Source organism: Strix uralensis, chromosome 8 (genome assembly GCF_047716275.1).
Source record: "Strix uralensis isolate ZFMK-TIS-50842 chromosome 8, bStrUra1, whole genome shotgun sequence".
Taxonomy (NCBI): Eukaryota; Metazoa; Chordata; class Aves; order Strigiformes; family Strigidae; genus Strix; species Strix uralensis.
In genome coordinates, this window is record NC_133979.1 from 33,028,365 (window position 1) to 33,046,890 (window position 18,526).

The 18,526-nt window shown below is 44.0% G+C and overlaps 1 long non-coding RNA gene across 1 annotated transcript in view; it reads right to left on the reverse strand.

The window, feature by feature from the left end:
* Window positions 1–255: 255 nt before the first annotated feature.
* LOC141946761 (uncharacterized) overlaps window positions 256–18,526 on the reverse strand; it is a 45,464-nt gene continuing 27,193 nt past the window's right edge. Inside the window, exon 5 of the long non-coding RNA XR_012629924.1 lies at window positions 256–374. This is a non-coding gene — a long non-coding RNA (uncharacterized LOC141946761). The remainder of the gene's footprint in view (window positions 375–18,526) is intronic.

Below are 18,526 nucleotides of genomic sequence, written 5' to 3' on the forward strand. Positions count from 1 at the left end.
ACGGTCGTGACCACGTGTAGGCAGTAGACACAAACTGCTGTGTATGGGAGCACAGACTCGCTGGAGACAGTAGAACAAACTGGGTTTGCTCCAAGAAAATGGACAAGAACCCTAGAATATTTTCAGGTCAGAAATCTTCCTTTTGCTTGTACCAAGTTACAGAGAAGTCCACAAACTGAATGCAACCAATGAGAAAGGTTTTGTGTACCCACAGCCCAGTTAATTCCACCCACAAGCAAGCTGAAGTTGGCCTGATGAGCCTGTCCCCAGGGCTATTTCACCACCACTTGACCTTTCAGTCTAGAAAGGGGCTTACCTTTTCGCAGGCTTCTGAGGGTTCTCATAAAATCCTACTTCTTGGTTATTTACTGTGCCTGGGGACCAAAGAAAGAGACACATTTCCAAAGCCATCCACGAAGGGCAGAGCAACTCCTGCTTTGGATCTGCCCCTAAGATGTCCTTGTCCTATGCAGGCCAGAGACTGATGTGGCACCCATTCCCACCCAAGTGACAGCAGGTTGGACCAAATTCAGTAAACTTCTGTATCCTAAGAAATAAATGGGTGAAGCTAGGAGCTGATGTAGAGTGAATCAAATTGTTTTAAAAAATGCCTCTTACAGTAAGGATACAAATTTAAGATTTTCATTATTCCACTCCCTTGTTATGTCAAGGCAGTAGAGTACAACCACCACTTGTCCTTTCTTTATTCTCTAGTGGACATTTCAGTGGGAACTCTGACACCCCAGAGCAAGCTACAGTGAAAAAATTAAATGCTGTCTTACATCTGACAGCGAAGATATTTATTTTACGTTAGGGACTGATGCACAAGTATGTGTTAAAGAAAGCAGTCACTATTGATTCACCCTCCCTTCAGGATGCCACTCTAGCAAAGCTGAAGCCTAGAGCAGGCCAAAACTATATTTCAGAACCAGGAAGCCATCTCTACACCAGTGTTAGTGTGAGTTTGAAGGAGCTTCTCTCCACAAGTTGAAAACACAACAGAGAGGTAGGTCAAGTCTAACAAGCCCTGTAAAAACTTTGTAGCATCACTGAGGTCTTCCGCACATGCTACACCAGCTGTGCAGAAACACCTCCATGAGAAGGGTGCATTTTTACTTTGATTTTGTTTTGTTTTAAATAGCATTTGAGTACTCAGTTTGCCTGCTGTAAAGTCTGAGCCAAATATTCCTGTGGGCTCAGTAACCCCACCTACAAAGAAAGAAATATCCCAAACAGCTTCTGAATAGGATGTGAGAGATTCCCAATTCATGAACAAACAAGGAAAAGTAAAACAAACTTAAAAAACCCACTGCTTACATTGAAGCATAAAGTTTCTGTGATTTAAAACCTCTTTTTATGGCCTCAAATAGCCTAATGGGTGCATTATCTTATTAGCTCTGATGACAGGTGCTGTACAGGACACCTTGCAGGTGACTTTGTTTTCAGCTCTTTTGGATGCAGACGTTGGTAACGCAGGGACTTGGGGCCAGCCTGGCTTTGGAAGAAATCCTGTGTTCTTCATTGCAGTACTTTATCACTACAGAAGACACATTTGGAGAGCCTTGAAAAAGTCAGACTTTGCCCCACTGAGGATACGCAAGAAATGAAAATCAATGCTGGGAAACCAAAGGTGCTGATATGTGCATTATTCATCATATGGATTAACACATCCCAGTGCACACGGCACACAGATGCAAGCGATCATCTTCATTTCATTTCATTGTTCGCACAAGCTCCTTTCAGCACAGAAAAGCTCATCAAAGCCCATGAGATCATGGCTGGAAACTAAACACTAAAAAGCTTTCACCAATGATAACGCTTAAAGAATCAACTTCCAAAGAGCAAGTCGAGAGAATGGAAATGAGACAAGGTTTCCTTCTCACCACTGCTTTGATGGACAGCATTAGCCTGTGACATGTCTCGTTTCTGCATCTTCCAAAGTGGAGCTTGTGGAAAAAGCAGGGTTTGAGAGCATTTATTTGAATTCTCGGCAGCTGCTTGGTTCAGCCATGCTCGAATCTCTCACTTATTCTTTGCAAGTCATCTGTAAACAGCCAGGGAAAGGGCTTTTTGTTCTCACAAAACGTTTGGGAAGTGCCTCTGTGTGCTAAATATCCAGAATTGTGCACATACAAAAATGTATTTGTTCTTCCATTTGCAGAACCTCCCAAACATCGTTCATAAATAGCAACTGGAGTGACTGTGCTTTGAAAACCGCCACAGCTGAAAATGGTTTTTAATAGTTACTATCTGCATACTTAGAGAAAGGTACATTCAAAAAACTAAAAGGACAGCTGTGAAATAAAGGCTTTTTGGTTCTTTGTACAACTGCCAGATACTGCTTGCAAAAAAAATAATCTCTTCAGGTTCCCTGTCAGTGTAATTTAAAGTTCATCTGCTTGCGGAGGCCATTCAACAAATTCCTGGGCTAATGTTCAGGTCCAACAGGTTCCCCCCCACATTGCTGTACCTTTGTCCATGACTGCCAGCGTTACTGCTGTACCAGACTTAGCAGCCTGCCACATGACAACACACCAGCCTCTGTGTTCATTCAGAAATCCATGCCTATTTTTTGAATCCAGTCATTTAGGACATCCTCCTCTGCATCGTATCAATTGCAGCGTACGTCACCAAGGCAATTGCCCGGTGAAATCCAGCCAAGATTGCCAGTGGTGTTCCCAGCCCACGATTTCCGCATATCAGCTCTGCAGAGCAGTTTGAATGATGCAAATGGGGTATAAAAACCCAGGGTAGCTGCAGAACAAAAAATTCAGCTTATGTACATTTGTGTCTCATTATTCCCTGCCTGTGAGCATAGGTTCCCTTCTCCCCAGCCTTTAGGGAGTGCTGCTCCACAGACTGATCTCTTCTCATGCAAATAAGTGTTCCCCGTGCATGAATAAGCAAAGAAGATTGTGTTTTCCTCCTGCTTTAGAGAATTCAACCCATCTGGAAGCAGAAACGATGTTACTTAGGTGATGGCACAGGGCAAGAGGAAGGAATAGCAATAGCGATAGAGACGTGTGTGAAAGCTGAAGGAATACGTCCAAACTATTTTACAAGCACTTAAAATACTAATTAGCAAGTCAAGCTGCGACGAAGACAGCAGTTAAAATTAAACAAATAATTTGGCTGCTAATGCTCCTGGGCTTGCTGTAGTACAAGCAGTGCCTTTGTATGGCACCAGACGAGAAATCTACATTCACATCCATCCTCACTCTCCCTTTCCCGGTTCTTATTTTTTTCTGCAGTGTGATCCTGTTGGTTAATTGTTAGAACACGGGGAAAGATCTCCCTCTCCAAAAAAAGGCACAGCTATGTTTAAATAAGACATAGCCCTTCCCTTCCCCTGCCCAGGGCACAGCAGGCACAGAAGCAGCAAGAAACTCAAGCTGTGAAATCTTGGTCAAGGAGCTTTGAGTTGTTTAATCTGGGCTGGGTCGATGCCTTTCTGATGACATGTATTGGAATTTCAGCAGAAAAGCAAAATAAAAGTCTCCACTAATAGCATTTTGGTTTTGTTGCCTTTCTTTCTATTTGAAGGAGAAAAAAAAAAAAAAAAAAAGAGAAGACTCCAGAAAGGTAGATAGCAATGATGATTTTTCCCATCCTTCAGACACAACATAGGAAGAAAGACTTGCTCTTTCACAGCATGATGAATCCCATCATCACACCATCACAGCCTGAACACCAACTTTGCCACACATTCACAAAAAAACCCCGTTGGATTGGCCACCTGAACCACCTCAGCCTGTGGTCTCATGAAAGGCCACCTGCTGTCCCTCTCATGCCTAGGTTGGCCAAGCTGTCCAACAAAACTCTGAATGGCAAAGGTGGTGTAAAGATTTGTCAACTCCTGCCTCAGGAATTTGTTTATCCCCCAATTAATTTGGGATTGGTGGAAACTTCTGTACTTATTGCCCATAGGTGCTGCCACTAGGCACCTTTAGTTTGGAGATACCTCATCCTAGTCATTGCAGCTGAAAGGATATTAGAGCATGAGGAGTGCTGATCTAATTCAATGGGGGAAATCTCCAGTTTCTGGTGATTTTTTTTTAAAATATATGCATCTTCAATAAGAGCTGTCACAGCCAACTCAGCTTCTCTGATAAGGTCAGGGTGGGGAAAGAGTGAGGCTTGTCAGTGGGTTAGCTGGACCGTTTACTGCACATACAATCACCAGTGACCAATGTATGATGGGAGAAGCCACACCATGAAGCAAGCAAACAAAGTCTTTAGCTTGTGTCAGGCACTGACCAGCCATGACAGGGGAAAAAAGATGTTTTCCATGACAACAGGAGACATTGCAAAATGACAGATGCACTGCACAAATGGAAAAATCCTTCTTCCTAAGCCAGAGTCCTCAGAGTGCCCCACGTTCCTCACCCATTGTCCTCCACTTTAATATGTGGGTCTCTCATGACAACTGGGACTTCCAGTTTCCTCTAAGCCATGTGAGCAACTGTTCCCTTGCAGTATTTTCCACCTTTTTTTCTGTAGGAAGGAGAAGGGAGGGAGCCTGCAGGTGGGCTTGGGCTGCCGTCCAGTTTGGCTCTGCCCCAAGAGCTTGTGTGTACCAAGGTGGTGTACCGTGACGTGCAGCCACTGGAAACAGTGAAGATGCAGCTGAGAGACAAATCCTACCCAACCTTGCTGCTGCTGTCTCATCAGAGGTGGCACTCGGTGCCCTTCTGCATTTGCCTCCTTCTCCAGTGCTATCTGCTCTTATAAAGGGCAGTAAGGACAGCAGTTTGCCTTATTTCTGAGCAGAGGACCTCTTTTAGTGCTTCTTGTTCCAAGGATACCCATGGTCCCCATCCTCAGTTGCTTTTTTTTACAGGAGACCAGCTCCTTGGTAATTAAATTCAGATATTTGGCAGCTCACACACTTGTTGGTGGGGTGAATCCCTCCTGCCTGCTTTGGTGTGGTATCACCAGTCCAGTTCTCTCTCCCTGGTTTCTCTCTAAATGCATCACCTAACATGGTGGTCTGCCTCATTAGGTGTGATAAACTTTCCTGAGGGACATCTGAATAAAGAACAGACACTTTCCAATAGCTGGTGCCTTCCTCCTCCTCACAAAGGTGAGAGATGTGCTGGACACACGCTACCTCTGCACCATCCACCTGGAGTCTCTCGAATTGAGCACATTGATCGGGATTTAAGGACAGCACTTTGACAACTGAACTTGCAATAGCCACCCAGTTCCAGGAGATGTTGCTGTGTGCTTTCAGCTAAAGGCCTGGAGGAGATGCACACGGAGCATGGGAATTGCAGCGTTAGGGAAAAAATTTTAAGCGCTCTTGGAGTGAGTAGCGTTAGTGTACGAGTATGGGTAAAAGCGGTATTTGGGACAGTTCTGCACTTTACAGGCTGTGAAGCAGAGACACCTCTAGCAAAAAGCAGGTGGGTGGTAGTGTCAAGGATTGGGCCCCCATTTCTAGACATCTCTCATGCCTCAGACTGTGTTGCTTTTTCACATTTGCTGGTATGATGCCATGCAGAAGGCAGGTCACTGCTTTAAATAAAAATTCTGTTCTTCTCACCTGCCTTTTGAACTAGAGTAGGAAAAACCTTCCAATCTTTCTAGATCACCACATGGCCACTTAAACACAACCCTCTAGAGAACAAGACAACAGGAGATGTATACACTTCTAAGCTTTTAAACAAGAGCCTGGATCATAATTTCTCCAAGGCTATGAGCAAAGTCCCCGGGAGCGCCGGAGAAGGGACAGGGCTCAAGTACAGTGTGACTGGAGGAATCACTGATGTGCCCAGATGTCCTGGTTTAACTGCGTCTGTCCCGGCGCGCCAGCAAGATTAGTCAGCGCGCTGCCTTGGGGTTTGCTCAGGGCAGAGTGTTCATGTTGTCTTCTGTCGCCCCCACCCAGGCTGCAGCCCTGGGAACGAGCTTGTTCCCAGCTCCCGGCAGGAGCCAAGGACAGCCGCCTCTTCGCAGGGTCATTACCCGTGCTCGGGGTCACCCTGCATGACCCAGCCTGGGGAGCCTGCCGCCTACATTTGTTTGTAAAGACTGGCCACCCTACAAGGAGAAATAAGGACAACCAGAGAAAACAGGAGCATGTAAGGTTGCTTGCATTCTGTGATTCTATAACCACTTGTGTGCAAAGTTATACACGTGTCCAGGGTCATCCCTATACAACCAAGTACCTGAAGCACACATTGAATGTTATTATTGTTAGAAAGGATCTGAGTGTACGACGACTAATGCACAAAATCCAATAGTGTCTAGACACAAGTCTGGTAACAGTAATTCTTTAGTCATGCTCAAGACTCTGCTGTGGCGGGGAAGCAATGTGTAGGGGGCACAAAATCCTGCTCTGTGCCCAATAAAATTGCTCACTGCAGATGGGAGACAGTGCTTAAAAAAATCTGGGCACCTTGATGCTTTACACCGAACTTTGATCCCCAAACAGAAAGCAGTCCTCAAGACAGAGCCTTGCTACTGCTTCCTCTCCAGCCAGCCCTTAACCTTGTGGTTTTACTAACAATATGTTGAAAATAGACTAGAAACTTGACTAGGATATGTAAAAAATAATGGAGAGCAGGGAAAAAATGCGCTGTTTTGTGACTGAAGCTGGCTGTGGGCACAAGAAATTGGATGTCTGCCGATCTCGTTGAGGAACACAGGGGCTTGAAACCTCCATCTGCTGTTATTTCTGCCCATCCCAGACGGCTGCACCTCAGGACATGGACTGGTGCAGAAGCAGCAGCTGGCTCCAAAAGCACGGCATGGGAAGAATTAATTGAAATATATACTTGGTGGTGACCTCTGCATTGGCATGCTCTGAAACATCAGCTAGAAAAGCGTGACATAAAGGTAGTGGTGGGCAAACACGGGGCCAGCCATGAGTGCCAACACTGAGCAGCTGGGGTGCAGCTGGGCATCTGGATTGGGGAGTTAATTTTAAAAGTATTTGCATTCACTGAAGTGCCTTACTGTTCAAAACAGCCTTAAGGATGCTGCAGAATTGGAGCTGCAGCTCCAGAGGCTCCCGATCTGTACTGGACTAAGTAGCTCTAATGAAATAGGGCCACAGAAGGTACTATTTGATCTTTAGCAATGGTAAGGTCTCAGCTTGCACCAAATATCACTCTTCTAAGCAGCACCTGGTTACTTGGAGGGCGTGAGCCCTGGGCTAACCCCAGAAGGTTGCAGGAACAAAGTCCCCCTGTTTTTGGTGAGAAAGACATGAAATGGAGGAGGGAAGGAAAGCATAATCCTACAGATGCAGCCTGCACGAGACCACTTGTGTTCAGGATGGGCCACCAGGCCCTGGCCTGTGTCTCTGAGCAGTGCAGGTGTAGCCAGGGAAACTACAGGCCCCTCCAAAGGCTGGAGAATGGGTTTCTGCAGGTGCACAGCTCAGTAGGTCAGGCTTGGCCAAGACGCAGCCTAGCACCAGCTCCACTCAATACAAATCTTTCCAATAAAATGAGAAAAACCCCTGCTTCCCATCACTTGGCTCCACGTTCAAAAAGAGCCATTGTGGCTATGTAAAAGAGTATGCACTTTTTATGCTTTTGTGTAAACTTTCCCAAGCTCCTCTGCTCCAAGTTACAGTGCTGGGAAAAGGCTACTACATGCCTCTGAACAAGCCCGACAGCCCATTACTGAGCTGGAGTTGAGCAAAGCAGAGATTAGTGTCAAAGATGCAGTCCTCCCCATGTGTGATTTGCTCTCCAGAGAACTGCACTGGGCATCTTCCATCACTTCAGTTTCTTCCCTCCATCCTGAGCTGCACCAAGAGCACTGCCATCAATCTGCTGGCTTGCACTGACTTGCAAGGGGGATGGATCCGAACAGATGGATGCTCAGACCCTTCGCTGTGTCCTGCAATACTGAAATACTCATAACTGGAATGGGCAGGCTTGAAAGCCTAAACTGCTTTCATCTCTTCTTTGCATGCACACAGGCACTTATAGACATAAGAGGCATCTTTATCCTTCATTCACGAACAAATGAAGCCAATCCATGCAAAAGCATTCACTGCTGTGTGCATATAGGGGTTTACAGACGTGAATATCCTTGCACCACCGACATGTAGAGAAGGTCTGAAGCAGATTTGAGTTTACGCTGGAGTCTGGCCCATGACATTTAACTTGCATGACAAAACCAGAAGTTGAGCATCATCTATTAAGATTAGATCCCGACGTCAAAGAGTTTCAAATTAGAAGTACAGACAAAAGGGAAACAAGCTCTACCTCACAGCAATCTCCTATTTTGTTCATTGAGACTCTAATTGCTTCTATTTTTAATTGCATATTTATACCACAGACTATTTCTTTCCCTTTAAGGAGACAGGAGTGAAATCGACTTACAATATTTCTACATCTTTTCATGAAGGTGCTGAAGTAACTGCCTGCTCATTTTTACTTTTTGAAAATGTATTTTAGGGCTGCAAAAAAAAGGACTTGATAAATACCAGAGAAATGAAAAGTCAGTGTCTCTTCCCAGCTGGGAGATCTCACTGTGGGTAGGGGAAGGAGCCCAGCCTACAAGGCAGGAACAAGGCTTGAGGGCCTGACCCACATGAGCCCATAGCCTCTTCTTTTCAATCCTTGATAAATTTGCTTTCAAATCCTGCTTTGGTCCAAGTTCTGGGGATTCATTCCAAGTCATACTGGCCTCATATTTGTATTTATGAAGGTTATATAAAAGAACATGTATCTTCAAAGTGTTACAATACAATAGGTTTAATGTAAAACCTTCAACATCTACATAACGCAAGAAAGACCAGCTTTAATAAACAGTGCTGCCTCCTCTTCTCTCCAGCATCACCCCAGGCTTCCCTCCACCATGAAGGGGTTCTTGCTAGGGCTAAATTTTAAATTTAGGCTAGTTTTAGTGCTGTGGTGCTACTGAGCAGCTTCTTCAATTAGTAAAATCCCTGAGCTTCCAGGTCCACCACAGCCAGCCAAGGGCAGCAAAGCCACCCTGGGAAAAAGAGTTTGCTACCTCAGCCCTTCCTTGCACCACGCGGCAGAAGAAGTGAGTTGCTCATTGCAATTCTTCATGCTACAAGGTCAGTTCTCCTGGAGTGAGGACACAGAGGTTCATCCCTTCATGCTACTTGAAGCAGATCTCTCCCTCTGATCCATGGAGAGACAAACACCTCTCCTTGTTAAAGACAATGGTGAATCAGACCTCTTTTCTGTTTTTCATGCAAATCCCTTAGGAAAGTGTTGGGTTAGAAATCTCGTACTGATATTGCAGGTACAGATACAAATGTGATCAAATGAAAATGTAGTCAATCTTCTGTTCAGTAAGAACTGCTGCTTGTGATGGTAAGATTTTGCATTTGGTCCAGAAGGGTATGAATTTGGCAATTGGTCCAGAAGGGTATGAATGAAACAGTATTCCTTCATTGTTACCGTTTATAACCAAAAAAGCTATTTCAATAGTGAAAAAAAACAAACCCTGAGCACAAGCGCTTTCTTTTGCTCAGTATCTTTCGCTGGCAAGTTTCAGTAGACTGCAGTTAAATAAGGCTTCACCATCTCCCCGAGGGCTGGAAGTGACGAAGGCTTCGTTCAGATGAAGAACCGAGTCAGATGTTAAGGTTTAAATTCTCCCTGCTGCCAGTGCAAAGAACCCAAATGGGGGAATCAGACACCTCCATGTCAGCCTTCAGACATCTTAAATTAAGCAGTCAGAAGACAAACTGTCTAAGGTTAAGTCTAAGTGAGTTGAAAGCTGTAAAGAATCAAAACTGAAGCACTGATAGACAGAAACCTCAATTTACCTAAGCCCAGCAGACCCCACCGTGTCACATTTATCTGTTTTATGACTGATAAACGTGGATAAAAGTGTTTTTAGCAACTAACATATCACTGCTGCAGAAAAAAAAAAAAAAATCCTTTATTGCCCAGAATGTTCCTGTTGGAGCCTGTGACCAGCTGTAATACTGACTTTAGGAGTCTACACTTACAGAGCTGTTGGGAAACTCAAAACAGGCTCCACCTAGCAGGAATGTTCAATGGGGAATTGTGGCCTTTGACAGTGTTGAAAAACCAGCTTCAGAGCAGTTCAGGTTTAAATAAGCCTGGTACTTCCAGGTCAGGGTTTTTGTTGAGAATGCTAGGACCAGTTTTCCTGTTCAAGGATGAAGGTGTGGCAAGAGAGGTGGTAGTGCTTTTTTCAGACTTGCAGGAGTCATACTCTTCTAGTCCATGTCTTCACCTTCCAGATCTTCACCTACCAAATCTTCAGGGTGGATTTGAGAAGGCGAGGGGGAAGAAAACAAGGCAGGAGGAAGCACCCTCCATCTCATAACCCTTAGTGAATGAGGGAGTAATGAAAAGGAATGAAGGCAAAATCCCACCCTGATACTTTAGCTTCCAAATTTAAATTTTGTTCAACTAAAAATTCAGAAAACTCAACTTTTCACCATTTTTTCAACCAGCTGTAAATTTTGTCCAATCTTTTTAAGTTGGATCATTACACTGGAGACCCCCATTACATTCGGGAGGGCAGGGGGAAAAAAAGGAAGAAACCTACTTGAAGGGATGTTTTAGGGATAAAACACTTTCTGGAGGTGGCCTTTTTTGGGAATTTGTTAAGGCAGGTGGACAAAATATCCAGTATGGCCACCAGGTACCTGTAGAGCAAATGGAGGAATGTGTTTGGGCTTTTTTTTTTTTTTTTTTAATGTCTCACAGGATCAGCACTTCAGGAAATAAACCTCAGAGGCACTATTTGGGTACCATGGAGCTATGCAAAAATGTATGTAAAGCCTAAAAATCAAGGAATAGTGCTAATGCAAATCTCTGATGACCTAGTTGTGGGCTCACTACTCATCCCTTTCAAACCGTTTGCTTCAAAGCAGCAGTTCTGCTTCGGAGCTGATCCAAATTCTCCCCAAGCTTTTCTCAATGGGCCATAAGTGCTTAGAAACCAGCTGAAGGCTGCTTTCCCTTCATCCCTCCCGGGCATATTGAAGCAGAAGCTTCTCCGTTTTTTAACTGTGACTAAGGGGAGGAAATCTGTTGAGAGGGTTATTGCTCCTGCTCAGGCTCTAGATATGGCTGCAAAACTCTGCTCTTACAGCTTAGTAAAAAAGTGCTGTGAAGTGTGTATGTAGTTTGTGCACACTGAATTTATTTCAGGAATGAACAAGGATGCTAGTACACAAGTGGTCCATCAGTGCATCATTGCAATCCTCCTCGCAACAACAGAGCTGGCTACAGAGTCAAAGTCTATCTCCATCCTTTCAGCTGAAAAACAACTAGACCTCTACACAAAACTAATTTTAATAGGCAGTCTGTGCTGTGTGCTCTTGACATTGAATCTAGCTGTCATCAGCTTGTTTGAATAACACAATTATTCAGGTCAAAACGGACCTTGGGAAGTCTTTAGTCATCCTCCTTCCCAAAGCAGGAGCAGGAGAGATCCCAGGAGGGTTTCCTGAGTAACCCCACTTGTAACCAGGCTTCAGGTAGAGTACAAACCACAACGCTTTGACCCAGTTGTCTGGCCAGTTTTCCCACACATCTAGTAGTCCACCCATCCAGACCATAACAACCCAACTTGGATAGAAGAAAGATGGGGGAGATCAAGCATCAAAAGCCTGGTTGAAGTCAAGGTAAGTGACATCCGCTGCCTTCCCTCATCCACAGATTCAGTCGTCTTTTCTCAGAAGGCAAGCACGTTGGTTGCACTCAATTAACCCTTTACAAGTGCATGGCTATTGCCAGTCACCACCTCCTTCTGCTGCTGCTCAGAAATGTGTACTCAGAAATTTTCTGAAGGAGCAAAGCAAGTCTGAGCCCCATTTTCCCTGAGCAGTGGGCAGCCTGGGTCTGAGGGGCAAAGAACTTTTAGGTTGTAAATCAAACTGTCAAGAAAGAGCTACAGAAGCTACCAGCCACAGAAGCCACTTGGGAACTACCAAGAGCAAGATGAACTTCAGAATAACAAAAGCCAAACAAAAAAACAATTCCCTGAGGTATAACAAACCCCACAAACAAACACCAAAACCCAAAGAAAAACTCACCCCCACAAAAGTCTGCCTGTATAAATAATTCACAAACGGTCAAAAAAACAAAACAGCGAACCACCCACTTCCCCAGACTGCCAAAAATGAAGAGGAAAGACAACAATAACAAAGTCAACAGCCATCCAAACAAACTGCCCAAACCCAGAAACAATAACCCCCTATCTCCCAACCTGCTGAAAAGACCAACAGTAGTAATGTTCCTTGCTGAAAAACTATCCAGAAAAAAAAAAAAAAAAAAAGGCAAAAAGAGAGACAGAAATCAAACAATAGTTTGTTGGTTTCTTGGAAATATTTATGAACAATATTCAGAGGAAATGTTCTCAAGGGGAAGTCACGTAACCAAGTACAGAAACGAGGCAGAGATGGGAAAACAGATGGATCTGGCTCTCCAGAGAGGACTTCTAATGCCTAATGAGCCCAAAGTCATCAGTTCATTCCCACCACGCACATACATCAAGCCTCTGACAAAGAACAACCTCATACCTTAGCTACTGACACTCCTGAAGAGATACTTTAGCTGGCAAGAGTTTGGTTTATTAACTCAAAAGCTGACTGATGCCAGTAAAGATAAAGTCATTCAGTTTTCAGAGGATTTTCCAACCCATTCACTTTTTTTAGTTGAATATTGCAAATGTTCTTTAACTAAATACCCATAGGATGGTTTGCTGTTAATGGTCCTTTCATTTATTTGCTTACAAGTGAGAATTTTGCACCAGTGGGGACCATTTTTGCACACAAAGTAACAGACCACAGGGCAGGTATAGATAAGTTAGAATAAAACAGTGCAATAGCTATGACTTCTGCTCCATGAAAAGGTAGATGTCTTTGTAATTTAGCATCTATTTGAAGAAAATGTAATTAAGCACTGGGGTCATACTAAGATTTTAGTATTGTGTTGCTCTAATGTTTGTTTGACCATAGGTAGGAAATAATTGTTTGACCTTTCAGAGGATATCACAAATAGAGCACTTCCTCATGCATACATCAAATACACCTTCTATGTCCCTAATCAATATTGACATTGAAAACCTCACTGGGAGCCTCTGAACAAGCAGAGTCCTTACACCAAAAGTCTACAGGGAAAGCAAGTCTACCAGGAATAAAACAGCTTCCTCAAACGGCCCTTTGAAGTCTACATTGACATCCATACAGCTTTCCATTTATTAGCAATTAGTGGTGCTGTTCACCATCCACATAAGAAAATTTATTTGCAAGCCTAATTGGCATCTTTAGTACTTGCAACTGTCTCTTCAGCCCGAATTTTGGAGGCCGAGGTAACAAGTGGCTCATCTTTTGCAGTCCCTCCAGGACAGCACAGTTGCCCGGGCCATGCAGCTGGGACATCCAGTGTGGTTTTCACACCAAATGAGGGCAGCATGGTGTTTCATTACACAAACACAGGTCTGAGCTCTCTCTGAAATAATTTGTGCCCAGCAGGTAGAAATAAAGCTGAGATTGTTCTCAGGCATCTCTAATTTCTGCACTAGCAAAGCAAGGCTCCAATAATGAATACTCAGCATCTGATGCCATCGTCCTAGCTCTGCTCAGAGCAAACACAGGAAACATCTATTTTTGCAACTGGATCTGAAAGCCCTTGCTATTTTTTTCTTAAAAGCTAGCTTCAGAGAGGCCACATCAGGGCTGGTGGACCTTGTTCCCAGGATGGCTCAGTGTCCCCCTGCAAGCAGAGGTGAGCGACTATGGTTCACACGACACATTATATTTCCCAGTCTGAAAGAACTGCTTAAGGGATATCCAAGCTTGCATCACGTGAATTTGGAGACTTGTTTACAACTAGTAAACCCGGCAGCCTAGGCAGACCTTTTGTGGACATTTATAATCCATGTCACCAGGCTACACAAGCCTCGTCCAAGAGAGGGGACGCAGCAAGTCCTGCTCGGCAGAACAGGCTGTCCTCTGCCCTTCTCAGCCTGTTATCCAGGTCCTTAATCAGAGTATGACATCATTGCTTTGCCCTACTCTAGATTTATCTTTAGCAGAAGAATAGCATGATTGCATCGGTCACAAATGCATTGAGACAAACTTGCTGTTTATCACTAGAAATATGTGATTCAGGACTTCATGCCTCATGAACGTCACACAATCTCCAAGGAAATTTAAAGAAATTCCAGGCAAGTCTCCATGGCCCCTCATACGCAGCCAGCCAGCATTTATTAATCTTAGAGGCCATTTAAAAGTTCTGCAAGAATAAAAAACCCAATTTTATGTACACTTTAAATATACGCTATGTTTGATATCCCACATTAAGTTTCCAGGGACATTCCCACTATGCTAATAATCTATTATCACTAAGTAATTCCCATTTTTCATTCACAATTTACAGTACTATTGAGTCTCTTACAGCATTTTCTTTTTTGAGTTCACCAAGTGTTTAAGCCAAGGAAGAAAGGAAGGTCAAAAGAAACTAAGCAACTTGCTGAAGGTCCCTAAAAAAAAAGGTAACAAAACCCAGGTGTCTGCACATCAGGTCAGCACTCTTATAAACATAGATTCATTTTACAGTCTTTCAAAGGTCAAAGTCACAAAGAGGTTGAAAAGAGAAAATAAAAATATATGTACACAGAACACTTCGCACACCAAAACTAGAGATACAAAGGCATTTAAGAAGCCTGAATAAAAGCAATATCACTTGTTGACCATCAGAACCTGAGTATGAACTGTAACTCCATGTAGGGAAGTAGCACCAGAACTTCCTTGTCTCCAAATCCCACACTAATGGACCAAGCCTGATGGGGGGAGGAATGAAGCATGACCCCCAACAGATTTCAATCCCCCCACAACCCTCTTCTAACTGTGATTTCCACTAGTATAGAACCTCTACCATCTGCCTTGCCACTTGAGCGTTAGGAGCTTTAGAGCTTTACTGGGATTGCAACCTTAAGTAAAACTACCAGCCATTTTTCTCACCAGCTGGTGAGATAGGAGCTGTTTTGCTATGTCACTCGAGTGAACAGGGATGTCACAAATTATGATTACTATTTTAAGCTGGAAGAAGTTAGGGTATTTCAGCACTGGAAGTGGGGTGGTCTTTGAAATAAAATTCTGAGCAGATGATAAAAGTACAAGTTTAGTTTTCTTAATGTCAGCAGGGTAATGTCACAGGAGAACACATAATATTGTTTCTCACTCATACTCCCCTATGGAAAAGGACTGCCTACCCACTGGAGAGACAAAATTTCTTGTTTAGAGAAGTAGAAGCGATCACTGCAACTTGGTTTTGGATTTCCATTTGCTCCGTTAACCTCATGTCCATTATTGTGGGGTTTCTTAAGACCTGTCTGCACGCAGACGCTTCCTAGTATATTTGTACCTCTAACCTCAAGTACAGACGATTTCAGTGCTGAAGCACTTAACCATTGTCTACACTGGGTAAAAAGGTACTAGAAAACATCTTTATGGACACTGACCCTTACAACTTTCCAGTCTTCAGCTCCTCCAGTGCCATCGCAGCCGGTTATGCCTCTGTTGGATTCCCCCTGACCGCTCTTCACCTTCTTTCCAAAGGTGAAACCACGGGACAGCTTCAGTGTTCACCACCGTAAGAGGTAACTAACAGACACATTCAGTGTCTCCCCTCAGAGACAAGTTTAGAGTGATCATGTTTTAAGAAACACATTGCATACACAGATCCATACCATTTTAGATGCCCTGGGAACATTTGTTATTGTACAAGTGTCAGGAGAAAAAAAGCTCACCCACCTCTTGAGTAGTATCAAAACTATTCTTTATGATGTTGCATAAAAGTGACTGCTATTGATGCTCCAAGCAGGGAGTCTTAAGCACCACAGGTCAAACATTGGCCAGATGAGCTATTAGAAGCGAGCAAGGAATCTCAGTGCTCCTGAAACCATCTTAATGATTGTCATCTGCTTGGAGAATTTGTTTTCTTAAAGAAATGAGAAATTTGGGTCCTTTGCTGAGGAAAAATAAACAAACCAAAACTCTCCAAAAATGAGAAAGCAAAACCCAAACCCCACCTTTGAATCAGAAATCAACTGTAACTACACTCTGAAGAGAACCCAAGCAGTATAAACATCCCCTTCAAAGGGCAATACCTGAAGATGCCTGTGAAGCAGCCAGGCACATGAACAGAGGTGATGAAGGGAAGGCAGAGCACTTTTAAGACTCAACAGCCAATGATTCAGCTTGCTGTCAGATGGCAGCAGCTCAAAAGCTCTGGTATCCAACAGTCCAACCTCCACCACACCAAGTAAGAGCTGGGATAGTTTTCATCCCAGATGATGTGCGCAGATGCGCCCTGCCTGAATCTCCTGAATCCTCAAGAAGCTCATAACAATTTATTTTAAACTTTTTGACACTTTAGGACAGGCTAACAGAATATCCATTCTTTTTTCTCCCCTCCTTGTCCTTTCTCTGCCTCCCCTCATGCTCCCCCTGAGCAGGATGGGAACATCTCCCATTTGATGGAGCATCTCCAGCCACGGTTGAACGCCTACAGTCAGCAACACGAGGAGGTCAGCCCACAAAGTCATTACAGCTGCTTGAGTCAGTGCTTGGGTTTCCAGATGAAAGCTTCCCGCAGGCACTAATCCTGCTCTTCTTGGCCCAGCTACTCACAACCCCACAGCCAAGCAATGATGCTGTTGTCAAACATCACCTTTACTTAATCCTTCCCGAAAGCTGCACAAAAGTTTCAGAGCAGGCAACCTGCCGCCATGACGAGTTTTTGCAAGCCCTGAATTGCAACACCCAGGTGAGCTCTGAAAGAGGTGGCACCCCTGATCCTCACACTCTGATCCTCTTCCTACAGCTATTTCAGCACTGAGGAACACTAAAGCTGAATGTTGGGGGGCTTTCCTTCCGGGAGAAAGTAAATGTAGTTCCTGGCCTTTGACAACGTGACTGCTGCATTGGATGGTTTAGCCCAATGGGCTTTTAATGCAGAGATTTAGCTCTAATTCAGTTTTCCAGAGTCAGCTGTCCCCATCCTACCAGATTCTCCTAGCAGGGACATGCTCCAGGAAGGGACATTCAATTTGGATGGATAAACAGTAATGGTTGCCAGCAGGAGAGATTAACTGTTAAGGTGAAAAGGTTGTCAGCAAAGCTGTGCTGAATGTTTTCAGTGAAACCTGAGACTCAGATACTGACCTCCAAACCCAGGTGAGCACAGGAGGAAGCACAGCTCGCATTGGTTTGGAGATGCACCATTTCCTCACAAATAAGCACCTGGTCTCAAGAGTTCATCTTTGAAACAAAATGCTTAATAGCAAGTGAGATTCACATTAAAACAGGTGAAGTGTAGGATTGTTAAATGTAACTGTGGCAGCTGATGAACTTGAACCAACATCAGGTCTAGATGAGTGCAACATACCTTCTCCAGAAGGCACTTTGCAACCCATAATTTTCCACGATTAAGGACATTTAAGGGCAGTGTTTCACAGAAATGGATGAATTTTGAAAAACTTCTTTCACTTATGTTGTCTTCCAGGGTGAAGGGAAGGACACAAGCCAGGTAGCTATTGGTTTCTGTTAAGAAACTTCACTTCATTTGAAGTTTTGAGTCCTCCGTGTGTGCTGGCTTTTCCCTGCTACAGCTGATCCAACACCTCAACACCCCAGCAAAACACAGTCCCTGGGCACTTGCCCTCAATGTGCTTGCCACCATGCTCCTGGCAGAGTGAAGAGATCAGTCCAAAGTATCAGGTTTGGGGGCTGGAGGAGTGAAGGGTAAATGGAAACATATGTGGCATTATTCACATGGCTAAAATGTACCCGGAAGTTTCCCATGACTTGCATGCTTGCCTTCCTTTATATATGTATTTTTAAATAAAGCTTGGCAGCAGTTCAGACCTAAGATTAAAATAACCGCTTTGTGTCATCCCAAGGCAAAATCAGAGGGCACCTCTACGCTTTGACAGCCACTGTGCCCCTGTTGCTGGCACAGACTGCGTGAGGTCTGGCTCCTCCTGAACAAGCAGGAGGCAAGACACATCCTATTTTCACGGGCATTATTTGGAGACATTCATGCAGCATGCAGCCCTTCCCTCAGTCATGCTTTGCTTTGTTTGGAAAGCTCAGTTTGGGAGGTTTTTAAAACCAGCTACCAGTTCCTATCCTCAGCAGTGATGACCTGTACTACACACAAGTCCATATGGAAAAGGTCCGTATTAGGTGGTAGCATTACACCGTAGGAGCGGTCAGTTCACCCCAAAAAAGTTATGAAACTTGCAGTTAAAGATCAGCTTCTCTAGGGCTGGTTTGCCAGAGAATCTGGCTTTTCATTTAGAAATAGATTTATTTCCCCAACTATGAGGGCCTGAGTGTTTGAGAACAAGAACTCAATGTTCACAAGCCAGTAAGCAAATAAAGACCCTGAGGTTTCTTTGTATTTAAAAAAAAAAAAAAAAAAAAAAAAGTTATGACTGAGGCCTGACTCATGATTTTAAAATTCTTGGAGGTAGTGAATTTAGTAATTCTGTAGTCTCTTGTGGATTGGGACTTTCATGAATTTCTTTGCGCATA